We start from the raw sequence: 14,793 nt of genomic DNA, 5'->3' as shown, positions 1-14,793 counted from the left end.
TCAAAGGTGCCTTCATTACCTTCATCAAACATTTCAAAGGTGACTTCATTAGCGGTCTCATCATTTTTCTGCTGTATGCTCCTCAACACATACGGGCTCAGTTTCTCAGCTACAGTATTAGCTTACATTATCAATTTAATGCTTAGAATATATGTCCTTCGGCTGTTTCACGGGTCTCGGAGATACGTCAGGATTGTGTAAACTTGATGCCAAGGATGAGACATCTACATGCACAGCTAAGAGTCAATAAATGTTGACTAACCTTAAATAAATTTTGACAGGCTTAAGTTTACCTTTTTTTGCAAATGTATTTAAAGTTCAGAAATTAACTGATGTGAATTCTATTTACTACTGGAATTTAGTGCTATAAAACCCTACTAGTCTCTCAGATTATTTTGAAAGGCTGAAAGAAAAATCATACTTTGGAAAAAAATGTTTTTGGAAGACATAAAGCTTTAACAGCTTGATAAATATTTAAAAGGTAAGCCTTATATAAAAGATCAAATACAGAAATAAAAAATAGAGGCACAAACAACTGAGGTACAAATAATAAAGGTATAAATAATTAACTGGAAAGCTTTTTTGAAGGACAAATTAAATGTATAATGAAATAAACATTTTCATAAATGACATGAAAAGATACACAACATATACACACACACACATACACATGCACACACTGTGGTAGTGAAGAGTTCATATTTTTTTCCCTAATTGGTCAGTTTCAGTGATTTAAACAAAAAATAAACTTGTATTAGAGGACTTTGGAGTGTGAAGTGCATATACTTGTATAAATGTGCACGTATGCATGTATGAATAATTTTTACATATCCTTTTAAAAAAAACTATATTTTTAACCCAATTGAGTTGTATCATGCATTTATTGTGAAGTTTCTAAATTCCTAACTGTTAATATTGCAATATATATTCTAGTTAATTTTAAACTAAATAGTAATTTACTGATCATTTAAATCTATGTTGCTCACATATTAGATCACTGGAATCCTTTAATGTCACTGAAGTCTGCAGCATGGTGGTACATTGTTATCCTTCTAAATTTACAGGAGCCTACGAAGTCATTATTACACTGTCTCATAATTTTCTTCTCTCCCAGTCATCTTATATACAATTACTCTTACTTTCCAACTGTGAATCTATTTCATGAGTGTATAACCTTTATATTGTGGTATTTAACTCACATAATAACAAGTAATATTTTATAGTGCCAATTAAATTCATAAAAAATCATGATACACAATTCTTAATTACGGGCAAGTACTGTAAAATGTACATTTTATTCTTCAATACAATGTCATAGTTTTTTGTTCTTCTCATGCTCTTAGAGTAATTATAATTACTTTTGATTTTATTCCTTTGTAGCAAAGGAACAAAAAATAAATAATTCCACATTTCTTGTTTTAAGCATCCAAGTAGAATAAAACTATTAAGTTGAAAAGGGCACATAAAATATTTTTGTTGTATCTTGAAATATTTTTTAAAAAGAGGAATAGTTGAGTGTAAAAGATTTTAGATAATCCATTAATATTTTAGCATGAATAAATCAGCTCCAAATGAAAATGCAAAAAAATGACCTAAAGCTAACATCCCCATGATTAGCTTAGAATCTTTAGTTAAAATACAACATCGTCAATATCCATTGAGACACTTCTGTGGACATTAAGAGAAGCATCAGAATTTGAATTAAAGAAACCGAACACAAAGTGAGCTGGGAAATCTGTGAGGGACTCCAGAAACACGACATTGTGGAAAGGTTTTTGAGATGTAGAGGAGAGGGCATGATTTTAAGCCCTACTTATTCCACTCACAACTACATAGAATGGGTGTATTTCTCTTCAGAACTCACTCACTCACTCACATGTTGTTTCTCTTTGAACCTCTTTCTGTATGTGGACTCTGGGACACCAGGTGCTTTTACCACATTGGCTAATCCTCAGTTCTTGTCGCCCAACTCAAACACTTAGTTTGAAATGTCAAGAGGCTTTTACAACATGATATCACTTAGGGAAAATCTAAATTCCAAGGCTTTGCCTATCATTCATCAGCTGAAGAATTCCAAATTTATATCTCTAATTTTAACCTCACTGTTAATTCTAGAATCATATAATCAACTGCTGTCTTGGAATATCCACATGAATATATAATTCTCAGTTTTATGCCACTATCAAAATAAAAGTCATAATTTTCCATCCCAAATTTACACCCTCTCAACACATCAGTATATCATACTATATACAACCCCTGTAAACCAGAAGCCAGCAGCTCATTCTTGATTCCTTCCTTTCCTCATTTCCCAAAATTCACTGTCAGCAAATTCTATCAGTTCTTTGTCCAAGTTCTGTCTTAAATCCTTCTGCTCCTTATACTTTTCACCATTACCACTTTGTCCCAACTGTCATTTTTCCCTCCTGAACTACTACAATAGCCTTCTCACTGGACTCCTGGTTCCAGAATTTGACCATGTGCAAATGATTCACCACTCAGTGGCCACTCCCTTTCTAAAATCGCTTCAATGGCTTCCCGTTGCATTTATAATACAAAGTAAATCAATTGGTTTGACTCATTGGTTCCACATAAATTGTCCTGTATAGCTCTCCCCCTTTATGTCCCCCCATTCACTTTCTGTATCCCATTCTAGGCATATTGACCTGGTTTTGTTTTGTTCTGTTTTGTTTTGTTTGACACAGAGTCTTGCTCTCTCTCCCAGGTTGGAGTGCAAAGGCGCAATCTCGGCTCACTGCAACCTCCGCCGGGTTCAAGCAATCATCCTGCCTCAGCCTACCAAGTAGCTGGGATTACAGGTGCCTGCCACCATGCGCAGCTAATTTTTGTATTTTTTTAGTAGAGATGGGGTTTCGCCATGTTGGCCAGGTTGGTCTCAAACTCCTGACCTCAGGTGATCCACCCACCTCTGCCTCCCAAAGTGCTGGGATTACAGGTGTGAGTCACCACGCCCAACCTGTTTTGTTTGTAAGCTCACAACAGGCAAGCCCTGACTCTAACCTTAGCTGGTTCATTTTAGTCTCTGAATCTCTGCTCCAGGCCTTCCTTGAACACTCTATTCAAATTATTTATCTGGATGGTTTCTTTTTCTCTCTTATATCTACTTTCCTATTTTCTTCTTAGCATTTGTCACAACTTGTAAAAGTCCTATGGGTTTGATTTTTCTTTTGTTTATTATATATCTCTCCTCCCCAGAATGGAAGCTCTTTGAGGAATGCAATCTTGTTTATACGGCCAACTCTTCCACCCTAGAGAGAATTTCCTGGAATATAATAAGCATAGAAGAAATACTTACTTCGTCATTACAACCTTAGTTTATTCGTTAGTTGAGAGGAAGGAATGTCTACTTCCTAGCGTTCTTGGGAAAGCTAAATGACATAATGTGGGTATTAGGTATTATCACAGGATCAAGAACATGGGGAATACTCCAGGAATATGATACACAGACCCCAGAGTAAGCAACCGTGATCATGCCTGATCATACAAACATGGCATCTGTAGATCCTGGGGTAGTTCCATGATGATATAGGTCATTGCTTGGCAAATGATGGGTAAGAAAATTTTCTCATTTTTAAATAATTGAAAAAAAGACAAATAATATTTCATGATACATAAAATTATATTCAAATCTCAGTGCACAAAAAGTTTTTGTAGAACACAGACAAGTTCTATTTACATATTTTCTATGGCTGCTTTCTTGCTCTAACAGCAGCATTGGCTAGGTGTAACAGAAATCCTGTGAACTAGACTGGGCTGTCATGTATAAATGGATTATATCAACTCATTACCTATTTCCTCATAACGTGTGGTCCTTTATCCTAATTTTGTTGCTATAGAACTTGAACTTAGCAAATAACATCTGAGTCTTACACTGATTTCAGTGCCCAATCTGTCTCTACATGTCACTTAATTTGATTTTCACATCAACCATAAGAGATAACATTATTAAAAGGTCACACAGCTCGTAAAAGACAGAGCCAGAATTCAGTTTCTGATCTATCTGACTCCAAAGCCTCGTCTTTCATTATGTTATTACTGTCTCTTTCATGATTATCTATTAAGTATGTGCTTATTCAATTTGTTCTTTCCTACTCATAGACGTGAATACAGGTTTCCTACCAGCTTGTTGTTAACAGTGCTTAGGACATTCTTGGCAATTTAGCTTAATATATTAATAAAATGATTAAAGATCTCCAGGTGATATAAAGGAATCAATAATTGCAGGTTATACATTTGATAAATATAAAGAAAATCCTAAAGCATACTTAGAGCACAAATCCATGAGCCCATGACTCAAATGACCAGCCTGCACTGAAGAAGCCTGATCATCTAAGATTTTAGGTGATTCTCAAAGATAGAAACTGCCACCTATATGTAAATCATAGATGCAGGAGGCAGATAAGGGAGGATCCCCAGAGAGTCTCTGACCTGCCCCACAAGTGTTTATATCAGATGCTTTTGTGCAGATGAGGGAATCTGCCCAGGTCCTTGTCTGGACATGCCCTCAACAGACTGGGGGCCCACCTGCACACTGGGAGACCGAGGTGGGGCCACTGGGGATTTGCAGCTTATGCAGAGGGGGAGGAGTCTGGCCTCCTCAGCTCATGTGTGTGGTGGCCTGGTATTCAATCTATGAAGTGGAAGCCCGTTGGCAGGACCCCTTTTTCTCTTTGCTGAGATCTTTCTATTAATATATCCCACATTCCTCATCTTTCACTCTGTCTGCATGTCTAATTTTTCTTGGACATGGGACAAGAATATGGATTTTAGCTGAACTAAGGAGCAAAAAGTCCTGCATCATAACTACTTGGGCAGCATGACCTCCAAAGGTTTTATAATCAAACAGTAGAAAATGGCTTTTAAAATATCAGCTGATTTTCTGAAAGTTAGGAACACGAATGTCTAACCTTTGCTTTTTCCTCTTCCCACCTAGATCAAATCATATGCCTGAAGATTTTCTGGCCTTTCTGCCTGCCACAGAGATTCATAGGCTCTGTATCCTAATACTCTCCTAAGGCCACTTCTTGAACCCTCATGTAGCATATCAGGTAGACCTGTTCGTTTTCACATCCATTTCCATCTCAGCTCCTTGAAGGTAAATCCATCTTTTACGCATCTCTATGGTTTGTACTTATAGGACAATGCCTAACATTTAGCTCTATAAGTGTGTTGTTCTTTTCTTCAGTGTCAACCAACCCAGTACTGACCTGAAAACAATGTTATTTTTTCAGCATTAGAAAATGTCTTATAACAAGTTAATCTTATCAGGTTATAGATAAACACTCAAAGGAAATTGAAACAGACTGACTGTAAGCAGAGATGAGCTGAGCAATGCTACAAAGGCAGACTGAAGGACAATTTCAAAAGATACTAGGTGCGTGTTATAGGTTTTGAATTGTCTCCCCTCAGGAGAGATATGTTGAAGTTCCAGTCTCCAATACCTCAGAATGTGACCTTATTTGGAAACAGGTTTATTATAGATATAGTTCAGATGAGGTCTGATGGGTGTAGGGCATGTCCTTTATCCAGTGTGACTGGCATCCCTATGAGAAGATGGCCATGTGAAGACAGAGACATGGAAGGAGAATGCCATGTGATGACAAAGGCACAGGTGGGGGTTATACAGCTGCAAGTATGGGAATGTTGAAAATTCCCAGCAAACCACTAGAAGCTAGGAAGAGGCAAGGAAGAAACCTAAGGAGCCTAGCTCTGCCAATACCTTCATTTTGTACTTCTCGTCTCCACAATATGAAACAATACATTTTGGGTATTTGGGGCCACTCAGTTTGTGGTACTTTGTTATGGCAGCCCCAGGAAACTCATCCAGGAGGGATGGGTTATTAGGAAAACAAAAGAAAGTAGAAAAACAAAAACAGTCTGTAATACAGATTATATATATATGTGTGTGTGTGTGTGTGTGTGTGTGTGTGTATGTATATATATAATTTTTTTATTTTTTACTTTATGTATTTATTTTTGAGATGGAGTCTTGCACTCTGTCACCCAGGCTGGAGCACAGTGGTGCGATCTCAGCTCACTGCAACCTCTGCCTCCTGGGTTCGAGTCATTCTCCCGCCTCAGCCTCCTGAGTAGCTGGGACTACAGGCACACACCATCACACCTGGCTAATTTTTATATTTTTAGTAGAGACCAGATTTCACCATGTTGGCCAGGATGGTCTCAAACTCCTGGCCTCAAGTGGTCTGTCCGCCTCAGCCTCCCAAAGTGCGGGGATTATAGTCATCAGCCACCACACCCAGTCTTATATTTAATAACAATGTTAATACCAATAAAATAACTTTCTCTCTCTCTCTTTTTTTTTTTTTAAGATAGAGTCACACTCTTGTCACCCAGGCCGGAGTGCAGTGGCATGATCTCAGTTCACTGCAACTTCCACCTCCCAGGTTCAAGCAATTCGCTTGCCTCAGCCTCCTGAGTAGCTGCGATTACAGGTGTGCACGACCTTGCCTGGCTAATTTTTTTTGCAGTTTTAGTAGAGACAGGGTTCACTATGGTGACCAGGCTGATCTCGATTCACCATGCTGACCAGGTTGATCTTGAACTCCTTACCTTGTGATCCACCTGCCTCAGCCTCCCAAAGTGCTGGGATTACAGGCGTGAGCCACCGCGCTTGGCAATAAAATAACTTTCATTGTTGGAGGACACTCCAGTTGTCATTTTATGATCAGGAACTGCTTTCATACATTATAGCCTTCAATTTGCCCAACAGTTCAGTGGACTGATATTACAATGGCTGTGCAGGTAAACTTTAACAATGGACACTTTGGTGGGCTCAGGAGGATCCCTAGTTGAGCATTTGCTAGTTTCTGTGGTGTAACTGTTCCCAACATGACACGTTGAGCACGGCCTTAGTGATATCCAGTAGCTCATAAAATTCCCCACAAATTTAATACTTATTCTCATTGGTCAGTGCAAACTGGCTCCATCATACCACAGGATAGTATTAACTCTCTATTTAATTGATAAGTAAACTAAATTCGTCATGATTAAATAACTTGCCCAAGAGCATCAGTGTCAAAGGTGACAGCCCAGTGAAACACTAAAACAACTGACCATAGAGATACTGCGAGATCCCAGATTTACCCAGAGCCTGTGACAACCATGAAAGTTTGTGCAGGGTATCTGTGCAGTCTTATTGTCAGCAGCATCATTTTCACCACAAACACAGATGTATCATCATGGGCACAATACGTTTTGCTTTTCTATCTAATAAATATATAGAAAAAGTCACAATAACTTATTTTGGCCGGGCACAGTGGCTCATGCCTGTAAACTCAGCACTTTGGGAAGCTGAGGCAGGTGGATGATGAGGTCAGGAGTTTGAGACCAGCTTGACCAACATGGGTGAAATGCGTCTCTACTAAAAATACAAAACTTAGCCGGGCATGGTGGTGGCTGCTTGTAATCCCAGCTACTCAGAAGGCTAGGAGAATCACTTGAACCTGGGAGGCAGAGGTTTCAGTGAGTCACGATCATGCCATTACACTGCAGCCTGGGTGACAGAGTGAGACTCCATCTCAAGAAGAAGAAGAAGAAGAAGAAGAAGAAGAAGAAGAAGAAGAAGAAGAAGAAGAAGGAGAAGAAGAAGAAGAAGAAGAAGAAGAAGAAGAAGGAGGAGAAGGAGGAGGAGGAGGAGGAGGGGGAGGAGAAGGAGAAGGAGGAGGAGGAGGAGGAGGGGGAGGAGGGGGAGGAGGGGGAGGAGGGGGAGGAGGGGGAGGAGGGGGAGGAGGGGGAGGACGAGGAGAAGAAGAAGAAGAAGAAGAAGAAGAAGAAGAAGAAGAAGAAGAAGAAGAAGAAGAAGAAGAAGAAGAAAAGAAAAGAAAAGAAAAGAAAAGAAAAGAAAAGAAAAGAAAAGAAAAGAAGAACTCACAATAACTTATCTCAAAAAAGAAATAAAAATATATTACTGAACATTCTTGATACATTACACTTGGCAGGGTCTAGCAAAGCCAAGGAAAATCAGATTCTATGCTTCTGGCAAGACTTCAACTCTGTCCCAATTTCCTTATTCTGTCTGCACAAACTTATTACAGTTTACAGCATTCTTTTTCATATAACCCTGGTGCCATTCCACATGAAAGCACACATTACCTGAGAATATCAGTGTCAGAGTGGTGTGATAACATTCTCTGCAACCTCTCATTTGTAACTTCTGCCACACATTGAACCCCTGAGAGTTACGTTATTATGAAGTAATTTAGGCTGGACAGTAAATTCAGTAATCTTAGTCTGTGCCACCCTATCTATCCCAACAAACATATAGTTAAATAAAAATGGTGTGATTATGAACACAGCTTCAAGAAAAGTCTCAAGATCCCCTGCCATCCAATTGTAGTTCCTAAGCGGCCCCTTTCAGCCCATCATAGAATTTCTGAACAACCGTTGGTCCTTGATTTGGTACTGAGCCTATATTTAGGGTGTAAGGCATTCTGCTACAAGATAAAATTGGATCTTCTAGTGAATACTGATATTGGCTATTTTAAAACTTATTAATATAGCATCAGATCAACTTCTTGTTCATACTCAAGGATGGGTGTTTAGAAAAAAATAACAGAAATAATTTTTCAGAAGACATCTGTCTTAGTCTGTTTTATGCTACTCCAACAAAAATACCTGAGACTGGGTAATTTATAAAGAACAGAAATTTATTTCTCACCATTCTGGAATTTGGAAAGTTCAAAATCAAGGCACCAGAATTTGGTTTAGTGAGGGCCTTCTTGCTACCTCCTCACATGGAAGAAGGCAGAAGGGCAATCTAGCCAAATGTTGTGTGAAGCCTCTTTTAAAAGGGCCTTAATCCCCAAATGAGGGAGCAGACTTCTTGGCTTAAACATCTCTGAAAGGCTTCACCTCCTAATACTATTATATTGGCAACACCTGAATTTTGAAGCGACTATATTCAAACCATAGATGCACCGTTCCTTTTTCTTTCAATAGGAAGTCTGATGCAGGGACTAATATGCATTCATTGTATTTATTATAATCTGTGAATCATCTATTATTGCATTTCATTTCTTTGTTTCATGATAAGAATAATATAAAAGCCTAGTGTATCAGTGTATATATTACTACACATAGTTAATTTTCCAGTTCATGCAGGACTCATCAGAAAACCTAAAAACAACCCTGTGCAAATCATCAGGAGAATAAATGGCTTCAAAACCTTTACATTTTAATGGACAGCAGGAACACACCCTTGCTTCAAAATACCAATTTCCAACTTCTGATAGAGATTAAGATCTCTAAGCTGTCAATGGCAATTAGAGGGAGAAAAAGAAGCTGAAGTGTATGACTGTCAAAAGGAGAAGATTAACTCAGGTTCATAAGTTTACTCTAGTTTGCACAGAAAGATCAAATGACGAGGCCCCTAGCCATTCTAAGCAACAAGTAAAATATAATATGATTGGTCTTTTGTTGTGAAGGCAAACAGATCCAATCACTTCTACAGAGCAAGTACACAAGTAGGGTCCATGAAGATAAACAGTACTGGGTTACATTCGCTGGGCCTGTGGAAGGTGCCCTACGCTGTCTTTCACAAAAGCACTAGGATGCTTGCATGGTTCAATTCTTGTCTTTCCTAGCACTTTGTAATTTGTAATTAAATGGAAACTTTTGTTAGTTTTTTCTTCTCTGTCCCTCTGCTGACAGAGGGTGTTTCATTCATCTTTGCAAAGGTAATACTCTCCATGGAGTCATTTGTCTGTTGTTTGTTTGTTTCTTTCTTTTTTTTTGAGACAAAGTCTCACTCTGTCACCAGGCTGGAGTGCAGTTGTCCAATCTCGGCTCACCGCAACCTCCACCTCCCAGTTTCAAGTGGTTCTCCTGCCTCAGCTTCCTGAGTAGCTGGGACTACAGGCGCCCGCCACCATGCCCAGCTAATTTTTGTATTTTTAGTAGAGACGGGGTTTCACCATGTTGGCCAGGATGGTCTTGATCTCTTGACCTTGTGCTCCATCCGCCTTGGCCTCCCAAAGTGCCGGGATTACAGGCGTGAGCCACTGTGCCCAGCCAGAGTCATGTGTGTTTAAAGGAACGAATGAAAAATCTAAGCTTTCAGTAACAATAGTCTCAACAATGATACTGTCACTCTTTCCCTTTCAGAGACAATTGTGTTATTGCTTCTAAAATGCTGATAGCTACTATTTATTAAGACAGAAGTTTAAATTTTGCTTTATCTTATTTTGTCCTCATGACCAACCTATGTGACAGATGTAATATTTTGAAAATTTTACTAATAAACCAAAGTTACCAATTATAGAACTCTCTGTATTAGATATTCTATAATAATCAAATTGGGCATCATTTTTAAACTCTTCAATTTTGGATTCAAGTAATAATTGGCCAGGTTCAGTGGATCATTCCTGTATTCCTGTGCTTTGGGAGACTGTGGCAGGATTACTTGAGGCGGTGAGTTTGAGACCAGCCTGGGCAACACAGAGAGACCCCATCTCTACAAAAAGTAAAATGTTAGCCAGCCGTGACGGCATGCACCTATAGTCCTAGCTACTCAAAAGGCTGAGCTGGGAAGATCGCTTGAGCCTAAGAGTCCAAGGCTGCAGTGAGCTATGGACATGCCACTACACTCCGGCCTGGGTGACAAAGCGAGACCTTGTCTCTAAAAAAAAAAAATTGTTGGCTCCATTCCTCACTAGCATGACCTCGAATATCATGCTAGAGAGCATAATCCCCTATACTTCATTTTTCTCATCTATAAAATATGGAAAGAAAGTGCCTACCTCATCAGTGTTTTATGAACTAAAATAAATAATGCATATAAAACACTTAAAAGCCTGTGCCTGGCACGGGCACAAGGTAAATGCCAGTATGTGGAATTACTCTCCATTTCATATCCACATTTTCCGAACTGAAAACAACTTTCCATTTTGCCTTATGTTAGTTTTTTCCCCTTTTTGATTACTTAGCCAGGAGAGGATTCCTTACTCATCAATGCCTTGTGTGTGGCTGGAAGGGCTGGATACCATACTTGTGAAAAACCACAAAGAATTATGCTCTCAGCATTGAACAGATCAGGAAAAACAAAAAGAATTATGCTCAACCATACAACAACCTGAAAAGCAGGGCCTGGAAAGCATGGTCACCTTGAGCCTTTACGGAGGAATTCATCCAATCCTTCCTCATTCTTGAAATTAAGGTGGACCATCTGAGACCATTCAGCTCTCTTCATTTTCAGAAATAAGCTGTTCCATTGTACACAGTTAGAGAAATAAAAGACAACTGTCAAATAATATCTCCATATCAAATAACAAGATGCACAATGATCACAAAAGAAGAACAATTAGCCTTTGTCCGAAATCTACAGGTTGCCACTGCAGATTGAGCTGGCTCTACAGGCTCATGGATTCAGAAAGATTAGTTCATTGTTTAGGTCTCTTGTTGTCATAAAAGCACCTGGTAATGTACAGCATTTTTCAAAAATGTTATGAAATACTTGGCTGGTTTCTTTGTGGATCAATGAGTAGTCTGGCTCACACAGAAAAAAAGCATCACTTTGTGATGAGGAAGTGCATTCTGGGTTGGGTTTGGCATGACTTTAGCCTTAAACCCAACCATCTCTGAAAACGTCAAATTTTATTCTTGCAAAAAAGCAAATGTCTGTCGGCAAAAGAGGGGTTATAATAAGAAGACAGAGAGGAAGGAAAGCTTGGGAAAGAGATGTCATATTATGAGCTGCCTTAATGCAATAAATGGCCGGGTGTTCTGTGACCTGCATTCCTTTGACAAGGCCTGCTCAGACATCCCATGACCTAGATTCATTCTTTTTATGTTGATGTCATCTTAACCAGAAGCCAGATCTTGATTTGCTCTATAAAATATATCCGGCTTGAGTTGTTTCTGCCAGGAACCACAGTTTCCATTTTGTTTTTGAACTCAGTGGATCTCTGATTGTATTTTCTTTTCTAGGACTATCCCAGTTTGACAAATCATGAATTCTCATTTGAGGTTTTTACCAAAAAGAGTGTTTGAACAGTTCAGTTCATCTGTCTACGAAGTTATGATCAATCAATTTTCAAACTTGCCAGTGATTTATACGCTTTTTGAAATCATATGTAACCTAGTACCATATGGAAAGAACCATGTCTGTCTGTATATGAGAATATTTAATCCTTTGCCTTTATTTGAGGTATTTTAAATGCTCTTTGTAAACCCACATTTGGGAAAAAAACAGCATAGATGCTGCCTTTAACAGAGCACTTACTCCCACATTCAAAATACCTTTTAGAGGACACTCTATTAAACAAAACAAGGCTTACACTCTTTTGACATTTGCAGAAAGGCTATTATAGCATGTGAAGTTCCCTTGGTATTCCTAGACAATTAATCTTAATTACTTTTACCAGTTAAGAAGATCATCTGTAAGGACATTTGATTTAAAGGAGTCACAGTTCCTCTGGTGTTCATTTTTATTGGGTAAAACATGTAGATATTGCTTCTTGGTCAAATATGGTGTCCCGGTGTCTTACAATTAAACTGATGATTTCTCTTTGTCTTCCTTTGCTTTATAGGAGCCAAAATAATGCAGCTTCACTTCTCCTTAATGGATAGAAGACTATGCTATTTTTGCTGCACCCAGAGATAAATTTATTGGTTTTGGAGTACCTTCACTGATGCCAGGTCTCATAACTTCAAAAAAATATTACTAAGTTAAAGCAAATTGAAGCAATGAAAGTCAGAGTAAGGCGGGGGGTTCAAAGTTGCAAGCAATTTACTTTCTCTAAATGTGACTGTTCATCTGTTTTAGAAAAAGCTACCCAAACCAGCACTTTAAATATTCAAATACAGACTTCAAACATGCACCTTTTTATGGGAAGGTGGAGAGATCATTATTATTCTGAATGCAGATATTTTAGAATGAGATGTCTGGTGCTCTCTTTAGTAATAAAAATTTTTGTTGGTAAGCTTGGGAAACACAGCGAGACCTGGTTTCTACTGAAAAAAAAAAAAAAACCAGAAAACGAGAAAAAAAGAAGAAATTACCTGGGCATGGTGGCATGCACCCACAGTCCCAGCTACTCAGGAGACTGAGGGAGGACGCTCCCTTGAGCCCAGGATTTCAAAGCTGTATTGAGCTACAATTGCACCACTGCATTCCAGCCCAGGAGACAGAGCAAGATCGTGTCTCAGAAAATATATACATATATAGTAGATAGTTTAGAGATGACCATATCATAGAACATAGAGTGATTTTGCTTTTTGAAGTACAAGGGTAGAGTGTAAAGGATGGGAATAAAAAATGTTTCCTGAGTTGGGTTTAAACCCATAGATCTCAGGTATGACTGCAGACTGTGTTACCAAAGTGAACTGGGGTCAGCCTGCCTGGCACAGCAAAACTAAATCCTGATATCAGGACTGCCATGACAGAAGGCGAGGCATTTATCGCAGGGCACCAAGCAAGAATTAGGCAGTTTATTCTTAAGAGCTGATCTCAATGGCTTACAGGTAAGGGTTTTTTAAGGGAGTGGAGGTAGAGGTTACAGGCAAAGTCATACATCAACACATGGAGGCTGTATGTTGGTTTGACCTCTTGAAGTGGGAGCCTGCAGGCCAGAAGTAGACTCAAACATTTTCTGATGTGCAATTGGATAAGGAAGTGAAGCTTTGTCTAAAAATTGGGGGTTAACAGAAAAAAATGTTAGCTCTGACTGGTGGGCATGACCTCGTCCAGGCCCCTTAGAAAGAAATTTAGAACAAAGAACGGTGGTCAGAGTTCTGTCCTCAGTTTCCCCCTCATCTGAGATCTGTGTACCAGTGGATCTCTTCAGTGGGGAATCCAGGTTTTCAAAGACAATTCAGGGACATGTGTTAAGATGTTACCTTTAGTTTCTACAGGAGAACCAAACATCTTGTGACCTTAACTTCCTTGGCTATTGTTTTAAGCTATTGTTACCTTTTAGCTTATTAAGTTGCTCATTTACTTCTCAGGTCCAGCTAGGTGCCTGGAATTTCACTTAGAGGAACCCAAGATTTTTCTTTATTTCCATGCTTGGGGGTCCCACAGGCCCCTAAGAGGGGTTCCTGTTCTGTCTCAATTAGAATCACTTGGGAGCTTATAAAATACATCCAAGCCCATGCAGCACCTCTGGAGGTTCTGAACCCTTGGGTCGGATAGGTGTGAACATCTGGAAGTCCAGATACTAAAGGACTTGGGATGGCCAGTCTGAAGAAGTGCTGCCAGACTAAGGGAACTGCAGTCCGAGTTTCTCACTTGGATCTCCAGTGCACCTATGAACTGGCACATGAAGTAAGAGTCAACACCCCAAATTTCAACTAACCCCTCACCCACCTATCCACACAAACTCCAAACCAATACCAGCTTCAGGGAGTAGAGTGGGCAAAGCTTTTAACCCTAAAGTGACCCCAAGCTGGGGGAATGAAGGAGTATTCCATTGGACAAAAACCGAAATGATAATATTAAGATGAGACTACTTAATCATTTAAATGAGTCTGTTCTTGTGACTGAAAGGAGCCAGAAAGGTCAAGGCCCTGTCTGAAGTTTCATCTAGGAAAGAGTTGGATCATTAGGTTGTGAGGTCTTAGACCAGACTTATTTATTCATGCCTTTTTCCATTACACATAGAGGAAGAATGTTTGTTCTCATTTCAGTATTCAACAGGACTTCTGTAAGGATCAACTAGATAGCTGTAGAATCTGAGAAATGATGCTATTGTCTCACAAAGCAAGGAAAACCCAACCATTTAGGTCCTGATGTTTAGCCCAGTGTATCATTTAACA

General features: G+C 39.1%; 1 long non-coding RNA gene across 1 annotated transcript in view; it reads left to right on the top strand.

Moving 5' to 3' along the window:
* The window catches only part of LOC119624913 (uncharacterized), a 186,021-nt gene that overhangs the window by 160,504 nt on the left and 10,724 nt on the right, over positions 1-14,793 (top strand). The window contains exon 4 of the long non-coding RNA XR_005241059.2: positions 12,567-12,675. This is a non-coding gene — a long non-coding RNA (uncharacterized lncRNA). The remainder of the gene's footprint in view (positions 1-12,566; positions 12,676-14,793) is intronic.

The sequence above is a fragment of the Chlorocebus sabaeus genome, chromosome 8 (assembly GCF_047675955.1).
Source record: "Chlorocebus sabaeus isolate Y175 chromosome 8, mChlSab1.0.hap1, whole genome shotgun sequence".
Taxonomy (NCBI): Eukaryota; Metazoa; Chordata; class Mammalia; order Primates; family Cercopithecidae; genus Chlorocebus; species Chlorocebus sabaeus.
The sequence above is the reverse complement of the archived record's forward strand: the minus strand, read 5'-3'. Positions and strand labels throughout refer to the sequence as shown.